The following is a 10637-nucleotide window of genomic DNA, read 5'->3' on the forward strand; positions in this document are numbered from 1 at the left end:
GTAGACGAGAGGAGAAAATCGAGTTTTCTTTTGTCAGTTTAAGCCATTTTAACGATTAACTTAATTGTTTTATTTTGAAAAGTAGAAATAATTCAGTCGCGTAGACAACTTCCTTGACATAACGTCTCGTTATTATTTGATGCGACACAAACGAAGTGGTCCCCTCGAGACAGCGCACCGTCTTATCCGATTAAATAAATGCATTAAATTCTCGCATCCGTCGATTGTTTTGATTCGGTAATAAAAAAGGAACGAAAACTCTTTCGAGTCAAAAAAAAAAAATTATATATATATATATATATACAGTATATTATGGCTCGACAACTTGCCTTTTATTAACCAACCAGGACATGGGGGATTCCCCAAATTGAAAGGTTTTCCGTTCCTCTCGCGCTTCCCGTCCGCGCGACAATTTGCGCATTCCGTAGAGAATAACAGAGACGAGACGAGTAAAGAGTGTAAAAAAAAATTAAGTAAGAAAAAAAAAATAAAATAAAATAAAAAAATATAAAAAGACACACACATACACACATACACACACGAGCGGCGCGCGCGAAAGTGTGGTTGTTCGTTGGGTTACGCGACAGACATCGCGAGACGTCGAAGCGTGGATAATGACGTAGAAGGTGGATGTTTTATTCAGGACGTGGTCTAGCCGCAACGAAGTTACGTTCAACGAACCGTCGTCCGAGAAGCGCGGGCGATATTGGTTCGATTGGCGCAAATTCAATCGACTCCTGTAACTACATCGCGGATGAAGAAAAACGCGGCAGTAGTCGTCGCCGCCTCCCTCCAATTCGATGACGTTCGCGTCGCGACTTCTCTCGTTTCCGAGACGAGATTAACGAAGCGTGCGCGTTAAAGAAGTGTGGCCCGCTTCTTTATTAAATATAACGAACCGTCGGCGGAAGGGAAATTTAATGCGGATTTTCCGCTTGGCAGCTTCCGGATCGTCCCATCGCGCGCAACTCCGCGCCGCGCTTCGCTTTACGCGCCGTTCGTCTCCCCTCTTTACCCCCTCACCACATTTCCGTAGAAATTTGCGTAGAAAACGCGTGACGTCGTCGCTCCCGTTTTCCAATAAAACACTCCGATTCGGAAACAATCCGTTTTCTGACGTAATAGGATTTCTTGGCCAAGCGCCACTCTCGTCGCCTTTTATTTGTTTAAAGACGGAAGAAAATTTTCATTTTAAGTAATATTTTGTGTTTCTTCTCGCTCCTTTCTTTAGGCCGCCATCTTTAACGCTTCCCGGACCTTTAAAAAAACGCTTTAAACGAATTTTTCCGAGAGAATCTTACGGAGGAGGTTCGAATCTCCTCGTTCGAATATTCGCCCAGACGGGGGAGAGAGGAAGAGGACGGCGTTATAACGGAATCGGTCGTTCGAAATAACGTCCTTTCGACCGCACGCATTAAAAAGCCAAAGGGATAAAGCGTAAGAGTTTGGAGAAACAAAGTAAAGTTATTCAAAGAGGGAAGTATCCCGAGCATCCGGTTAATCACGGAAGTGTTCCTTAGGACTGTCGCCTAATTAAGTGGCGAGGGGGTTGAAAGCGGAAGGCGACGAGAGGCTCGAGAAGAGACTAATGGCGGAAAGAGATGGAAATGGGGTGGAGTAAAGAGGCGAAGTTTTAACGGCCCAACAGGGTTATTGTCGGGCGCAGCTTGCGAGCGACGACTCCGTACACATAATGGTCTGTGGCTAGAAGCTTCCAGCTGCGAACCCCGTCCGACGCACCCTCTGCCGAACGACTAATCCGACGGCCGAGACTCGGATCCCCGACGGACTTAGCGCCAAAACCGCGACACTCCGCACTCCTATAAATCATATCTTCGCCCCGAATTGGGGATTTGTGCCGGGGAATAACACTCGATTCGTGATCAACCGTCCGATCCTCTATAAATCGTTCCTCCCGCTACAAATCGTATTTCTCCCTCTACTCGGATCTATACCGAATTCTTACTTCTCCTTCGCAAAATTATGGACTCTATCCTTTTCTATCTCTTCCCCGAATTTACTTTATCCACAAAAATATGTTAAGTATCTTCCTTCGCTGATGGCCTTTACAAACAAAGATTATTTCCTCCCATCGTTTCTATTTCGATTCGGATGCTTTGTAAATTAGTGTTGCTGGGTAATTCTTCTTTATTTTATTTATATTTCACTAATATCATGCAAATTTGCTTCCCGATTTCTAAATACTTTTCCACCAAGCTCGAAACCCAACTGAACCCAATTAATTATTCCACATTGCGTACACTTCGCATCAATATGATTTTGAATTGAATGTAAATCCAGAAAATTTACCCTAATTTAGCGAATTTCTTGCATCCTTCGATTCGAATTAAATGTATAACATCTGTCAAATGTATGCCTATATTTGGTGTAGAATATGCTTTAATTCTGTTGGTGTAAAGATAATAATCCTGAAGACCTGTCACTGCTAGCAATCGGAGTTCGAATCCGATTCTAAAATAATATGGTTTATTGCGGGTAATTACCCAAAAAACGGCTTAAAATAGTGTTTATCTTCATCGCCTTTATTGTCAAAGTACACTATAGTTCACTATAAGAAACTTGTACTTTACTGTCGGCCTACGGTTGTCTGCCATTTTGGAAACTCGGGTTCGAGTCCGGGTCGGCTCAGTAATTTTCACGGATGAGGTCATTCGGATATGGTTCCGTTTCTCTTTACCCCGCCGGTCGAACCCATAATGGGCACGACACGAAAAAGGCCGTGTTAATGCCGATAGAGCGGAAAGAGTTTAAAACTAATGGAACGGTACCTGATAAAAATTATAAAGTAATTTTAAATAGTCCTAATTGTTTTATAGACACTAGAGATTGATATTAGCTGAAATTATATAAGCTCTAATTTCTAACTCGATAAATTTTTCTCTTCTCTTCCGTTCTAAATAATTGGAGCACACGACGTAAGATTTAATTAGACGACACCGGAAATCCATAATTCCACTTCCCGTTTCGAAATTTTTCTTGTATTTAAATACGAAAATATCAATTTCGGTTAATTGTAGAGCTTTAAACGCGATTTGGTATCGTGCAGCACTCTCTATAAAAGAAATTAGAGAGACTGAAATGATCCGAATACTTTCTAAAAGTCTCCTTCTTAGACTAGCGGCCACAAAGTTGATACTGTAGTTAATAGCCGCGACTGTACGACCCCGGACACCATTAGTAAATGAAACAACATCAGAAAATAATCTGTAAAAACGTCTTAATTACCACTCGGACGATGTTTTAAGTAATGCGAAAGTATAGCGTGTAACGTAAACACGCACGCGTGGCACTTTCTATATCGTTACGTTTACCTTATTCTATACCGTAGAAAATGCTATAAGAATAAGGTAAACATTGGATCTAGGAATACACAAAACCGAGACTCGCGTGACCGTTTCGTACAAACGGTCCCCCCCCCCTCTCTCTCGGCCAACAGACGGAATATAAGAGTATTGTGGCAGTCGCGATTGTATACGTCGTGATTTGCAGTTAGATAGATTATGTCTACAAAGAGGCATTGTTAAGCGGCTCTTTCTCCTCTTATTTTTAGTTTTTCTCGAATTACTCAATGGCAGAAACGCAATCGTATTTTAACCACGACCTCGAGTTTCAATTATATTCGTACGTCTTAATGGAATGAAATGGGAACGTGATAAATCAAAACGTTACGCAATGCTCGACTATATAACGAATCGAATAGTACCGGTGCCTTTCGCCTTTACAATGGCAATCGATACTATAAATTCACTACTTTGGAATATAAAAGAACACACTACAAAAGGGAAGGACCGTTCAGTAATTACTAAATTAACAATTATTATCTCTATAAAATTCCAAGCGAATAAAAAGGCTGTGGGAAAATCCGGGACGTATAAATTTTAACTGTGTTTTTCTCTCCGTAAAAATATTTTTAAAGTAAATTTTAAGCTTTTATAAATTGATAAAGAGCGAATTTTATCCAATTTTGCGCAATTCTCCAAACAATGGAAGACAATTGGATGGCATATGTTTGTATAAAACCGAGTTTAGATCTAGTTGTACAGGTATTCTCCCAAGACTTCTTTTGTCGATTCGGTGCTCTGGCTGTCAGTATAAATCTATGGCTCCAGGCGACTCGAACTTCGATTCTGTTTCTTTCAATACGTCGCGGTTCGATCTCGGACCGATCGAAAAATGCCATACGAAGCGCGTGCGAATGTTTGTTCCCCTCCTGGGGTTGCTCCTACTCGTAATAATTAACGCGTAGATGATGGGATGATTTAACGGAGAAACGATTATTTTCAATCGTATTAAGAATATTTGTAATAATTATCAAAAAGGTCCGACATCCAATCCGATTAAAACTCCTCCCCGTTGACAGAAAACGGGTGTTCCCACGGCGCCGCGTGTCGGCGAGTCGGGAAATTAACGGCCGACGTCACGCATCGATTTCGATATTGATTGGACGAGAAACGATTCAAATATAAAATGCGCGCCATTTTTTTTTTCTTTATTATTCCGCCGATTTTAACTAATTTATTTTCGGGAGACAAAAATAATAATAATTCGAGAAAGTTTTGTGAAACGAGGCGATTCTAAATTGATTCGAAAACATTCTTACAAAGCGAATGTCATTGTTATCGAGAAGAGACACGAATTCCCCCGGACGTAGTATCTTGAGGGAGAAGAAAGAAGTCGTATGGAAATAACTTGTCACTCGTAAAAGTTGCAGTTTGGTCTGCGGGTGCAAGAGTCGCGACCGCAGAGGGAGGACGAATGGGTATCCGTTTAAAGATACTGGCGATTCCTAAAAGCGACTCTGGCACCGTGAGTCAGTGAAAATATATCAATGCCAAAGTAAGGTAGAGTAGCGTGAAATTACAACTCTATGTTAACTAATAGGCTTTCCGTTCGAGAAGGAAGACCTCTCGGAAAATTGTTACATCAGCGACGTGAAAAACGTCTTTTCCGACACCGACACGACATTATAAATTTTCCAACGCCGCAATATTAACAGCCACTTTCGAAATATAAAATTCCCCTAGTACAAATCCAGTTTTTTTTTCTCGAATTTCTAAATGCCCGATCTTTCATAAATGTTATTGGCATAAATTAAGAGGGAAAAACAATCCGATAAATTATATATATATATATATATATATATATATATATATACACTTCACTTACGAATGACGAATAAACTAGAGCGACCATTGGCGACTCGATTACGTAAAAGTATCTGCCGAAGATACGTCACAATGGTGTAGTGTTTCGTAAACAAAGACGTATCACGTAACGGCCCAAATTCTATGAAAATCTATTAAAGAAAATTAGAAATTTGAAGGCGATGCGAAGCGGAAAGCGATAAGAAAAAAAAATAAAATAAAATAAGAGACTTTAACTATCTTAACGTACAATTAAAGTTTATTTTTATAAAATTTGCATAATCAATCTTAAGTTTTTTTTTTACGCGTTGGAGGATTTAACCGATTTTCCAAACTTAAATAAGATAAAAGTTTAGAGGTAAGGCGAAGGTTAAAAAACCTAAAAACTAAATTAAAACCAATCATCGTAACGGAGTCGGGAGGCGGTGAATAAACATCATTATTGGGATAATGCGCCTTTCGCAACGTTTCTCTTCTTAGGACCTTCTTAATGACGAGGAGCGACGCAATCAGCTGAGTGATGACAAACATTGTGCCAGTTAATTAGACAAAGAAATTTTCGCCTCCATTATAACGCTCCGATAGGTCCTATGCTAGAGATCGCGGGTGGCACGGTAATCTGCGCCGGTTCTTCGTTAGCAATCCATCCGAAACACTTCAATTAATAAACTGACTGCTTGTTTTTGCTCCACGAATGTAATTAGAGCCTTTGTCGTTGGCGCAATCATTTTTTTTTTTTTTTGTCGTCGTCGACCGATTGCTCCTAATTCCCAACGCTGTACTTATCTCTTTCTCCAATGATTATTCTACTAGAAATTGTTTTCTAAATCGTGCGCGTTAATACGATGTTCGTGTGTCTAAACTCCCTCTTTGACCACCCCAACAAAAACCTTTTTTTTTTTTTTTTTTACTATTGGCTATCGATTTATAGTTTTAATCTTTCTTCGTTAATAAAATATAATATGATAAAATTCAATTTAATTATATTCTAGTTTCGTCGCCGCTTACCGATAAATATATTAATGGCATTTTATTAATTTTATATAATCTGTGACGGGTTATTCCGCTTTTGCACGTAGACGGCTTTTCGTATCGTCCTAATTAATTATCCAATCGAATTTCTCTTTCTTTTCTCTCATTCCCCCTCTTAAGCTTCCAATAAATTTCAATTAAAGAAAAGAATTCTATTTAAATAATTATTAAAATCTATTAAATTTTATCATTTTAAAACATTTTTAAATAAAAATATGACGTATTCTTCAATTATACTCGCCTGATTTTTAAGTAATGCTAAAGGGTATAGAGAGAGAGAGAGAGAGAGAGAGAGATATTTTAAAATTTTAAATATTCAAGTTTACCCTTCAAAGAGTCAACTTTATTAAAATTCTAATTAATTTTCACGATATTATAAACTTAAATACATTTTAATTATGATAAACGTAACTACATTCGTACACTTTATCTCCATTTTTTTAAAAAAAAGACAAAATAAGGATGCTTAGGACAAAGAAAAATTCAAATTACCAAGGAAAAAGATTGCATAAATTCATTTATTTTCTCTGTTAAACAAACAAACCGATATATTTATAAAAATAAATCTCGAATTCATTTATCATTAGGATATTAATATTTTAATAAAGCTCTTTTTTTTTGCTGTATTTTTATAAAACTGAATCGATATTATGTATATATATATATATATAGTAAGGGAGGGAGTAAATTAAAATTTTCATTAGTCTGGGAGATAATTGTTTAACTTTACCTACTCCACTCTAATTTTACAAAATTATATAAAGCTTAAAATTGAATATTCATGGGGATTTATTGAATTGAATTTTACAGAGTCGTTCCATCAATCTTCGTAATAAATATTCGGAATAGAAGAATAAAGCGTTGTGACGTCGTCGTTAATTTATACTGTCAACATATTTAATTCATCATTAACCAGATTTCTCTTGACTTAATCTTGCATAGTTGTTTTCATCGCTTGTCTTAATAGTTTATATTAGCATTTCCATAATCGTAAATGTTATGTCTACAAAATTACATAACTCTACGATCGTTAGAAACATCCCGTCCAACCAAGCATCTTCACTTACGTTTTAATAGATTGACCCAATTATATATTTATATATTAAGTGGATGCTTATGTTTAAGCATTTTCTCCTCCCCCCCCGAATAAAATATTAAAATTAAATCGAAGATTATAAAAATAAAATTCAAACTTTAGCTAATCGAATATTCTCTTTCTGTAATTTTTAACGCGATGTTCATAAAATTTAAACATTAAGGATGCATTTAAGGTTATAAATAATGCGTCATAAATTTAAATTCTTTGAATTACTTTTCATTTATTCCATTTTTAATGGGTTATAATAACAGATTCGTCCTTAAAAGTACCGTTTTGTTTGCCTCGGATAGGCAAACAAAACGGTGTATAAATGCACGGAAGAAGTTAAAATATGTTATAAAAATTATAGAATTTCGAGGGACAGAAGGATATTTTATAATTACACGAACGTAACGTCGATTTTTTTTTCTTTTTCTATTTATTTAGACGAGAGAAATGTAATTCTAGAGCTAATATTTATTTTATCTCTATAAAATGCATTTCGATTTTATTAAAAAAAAAGCATCGAGTATTTTTTTTATTATTATTTTAATAAGTGAAAGCCAATAGAAGGAATAATTTATAATTGAATTTAATAATTTACGTTTTAATTTTTATTTTACTCGATATTATAAAAGTCAAAATGCATCATCTTTCCTTCAAACGTATGATTAATGCGAAAGCGGTTAGCAATCGATAATGTCTCTTTTATAATTGCTCGGAATTAAATTATTTATTAGGAACGAAAAATATTATTACTTTTAAATATTTCCTTATTATTTTATTTTATTTTCAATTTAATTTCGAGTGATATTTGCAAAAATGTAGCGAATAAAGAGAATATAAATAAATATTTCGATCAAAGGTTGGTAGATTCTATTCATTTAATATTCAGTTACAAAACACTGATTATTTTTAGTGCATGGCAAACATCCGTAGATCGTAAGACGTTAATAAACAAACTTCTCGAAAACTTTAACAATAAAAATGTGGAATTTTTCTCCTTATAAATACTCTCCGCTCTCTTAATGGGAGTTTTTATTATAGGAGTGTCTCGGGGGATTCGAAACCCCGCGTCAGGCCTCTGTAATTTAATGTTCCCATCGGTCTATCTTCGATCCCTTTGATCTCGCCTCCGCATTCGTATAGGAAACTCCTTCAAAGGAGACCATTACCTCCGTCACGCTTAATAATTAGGCAGGTTATTAATGATATAATATAGGAGATAACGTATCCATATTTACATATAAAGAGCTTCGACTGCTTTAATTACAGACTTCAATCGAACGTTCCTCTGTCGGGAGGAAACGTATAGTCTATAGACAGTCGGAAGTCGGCGAACCCGCTCTCCTACGACAAACACGCATCCGCTACAATTTCACACTCCGGATCAAAGGCGTCTTCCACTTCCCGTTTCGATTTTCGACAGTCAACACGGGACCCGTCCGTGAACAAACACATTTGGAAATTAACATGACCCCCGGTGATTGTTGATCAATGACTAAACACGATCACGTGACGCCGTGACATCACGCTCCATACATAGACAGAGTGTATTAAGGCTTTTCGAGCTACCGGTTTCTGTAATGAGATAGGTATACGAGGATGTATAGCATATTGTGAACCTTGTTCATTATCGCCTACGCCGATCGAGGGGGGATGTAAAATATGAATAGATTCGCAGTTAAAAGATCGAACATTGTGGTTTAAAAAATGGCATTTAAATGAATCTAGTATCCGCGATTAACTGGTTGTTATACGCATGGATTTTCTCCATTTTGCTCTACAGTTACGCGCTTCCTGTAACCCATTGCGTACTCGAAGCGGGGTGGAAAATTGGACTAATTCCTCTTACCTGTAAATAAATTCGTAAAGAGGTTTATGGTCCGTATTTAAAAGACCAGACGCGTATTTGTCGTTCGCATCACATGGACCGATGCAGAAATCCAATCGACGTACAACGCCTATTCATTTAGATATTGAACATAACATAATCTTCCGCTTCGGTCCCTCCGCACTCGATCATTGTTCGCTAACTTTACCTATTTCCATTTAGTCGACGCTATTGTGTCTCGAGGGCACCGGACTGTAAAATTCTGTAGGGTGTCGCGGTCCTACGTCCCCGCGAATCGTACGCGTTATACAAACAAGTCCCCGGAGACGTTAAATTCAATCCGATTTCTATCTGTGCGTAACAATCGTTAGCGTAACGTTATAACGGATGGGCGTCACGTGATCGACACGTCCCATCGAAGAATGTAGCGTTACATTATAGGCCTATCAGTCAAGTTCATTTTAGCTTAATTGAATGAACGATTCACCTCGATATACGAATAAGAATAATAATTGGCTATTTATTAAACATCCGAGAAGACATTCTGGTCACTTTTAATGGCATTTAGGACACAAATTTTTGCGGATTAAACTCGGTTAGAACAGGTCTGTAACGAGGGAAGGCGTTCGTAAAAGACGTGGTGTAGAGATCAAAGTTACGAAGGAAGCTAAAGTAGGCGAGGCCTTTTATCGGCCAGACAACGGTTTAAATTTTAGATGGCCAGAAGTCAGAGAAGCGTGACCGTACCTACGATATCCCTTAACCCTAATCATAAGGGACGGGAATGGGGGAGCATAACGCCCCCAGAATGACGTCACGGCCGGAAACTAGAAAGATTAAATAACACAGCGGCACCTTTCTTCTATGCCACTACTGAATATTTCAAAGCAATCAGCCTAAAACGTAGAAGAGAGTAGGGTAAGTTAAAAATATCGCCGTCTCTCTCATTAGCGGCACTGTCACCGTAATGAATGGTTGGGCACGGTAGTTAATGTTTAATGCCATTTACCTGATGAACGTAGTACAGACGTCGGCTCGTAACGAGACGTACAGTACGTGATAGTGACGATTCGACGTCACGCGCCATCACAAAGATCCGCAGTACCTTACGTCCCATCGAAACTATTCTGCCAATTAAACTACTTTTGGGGTTTTATTCTACGAAATTAAGGAAGTTCTCCACCCTCTTCTCATCCGGAAACCGGAAACTACGATCTTTATCCTCCGAAAATTACCAGTCGATAAGTTTTTTGTGCCTTTCCAAAATAAATATTTAAAAGTCGAATGGAAACGTCAGGGGGAACTTCGACCGAATAAACGAATTTGCGGAGTGTAATCCCATCAACGGACCGGGCAATCCAGGGGAGTTCCGGGGACGGAAATGAGTTTCGGAAGCGAAGTTCACGGACCGGAAAGTGTGCCTTTAACGACGAAGAGACTACTACTACGAACAGGTGTCCGTTCTCGGGCAAGCTATCGGTTTACTGCCTCCAACGGGTCTGATTAACTGCTCCTCTCCATAGACCCT

The sequence above is a fragment of the Centruroides vittatus genome, unplaced genomic scaffold (genome assembly GCF_030686945.1).
Source record: "Centruroides vittatus isolate TY-2023 unplaced genomic scaffold, ASM3068694v2 scaffold_861, whole genome shotgun sequence".
NCBI lineage: Eukaryota > Metazoa > Arthropoda > Arachnida > Scorpiones > Buthidae > Centruroides > Centruroides vittatus.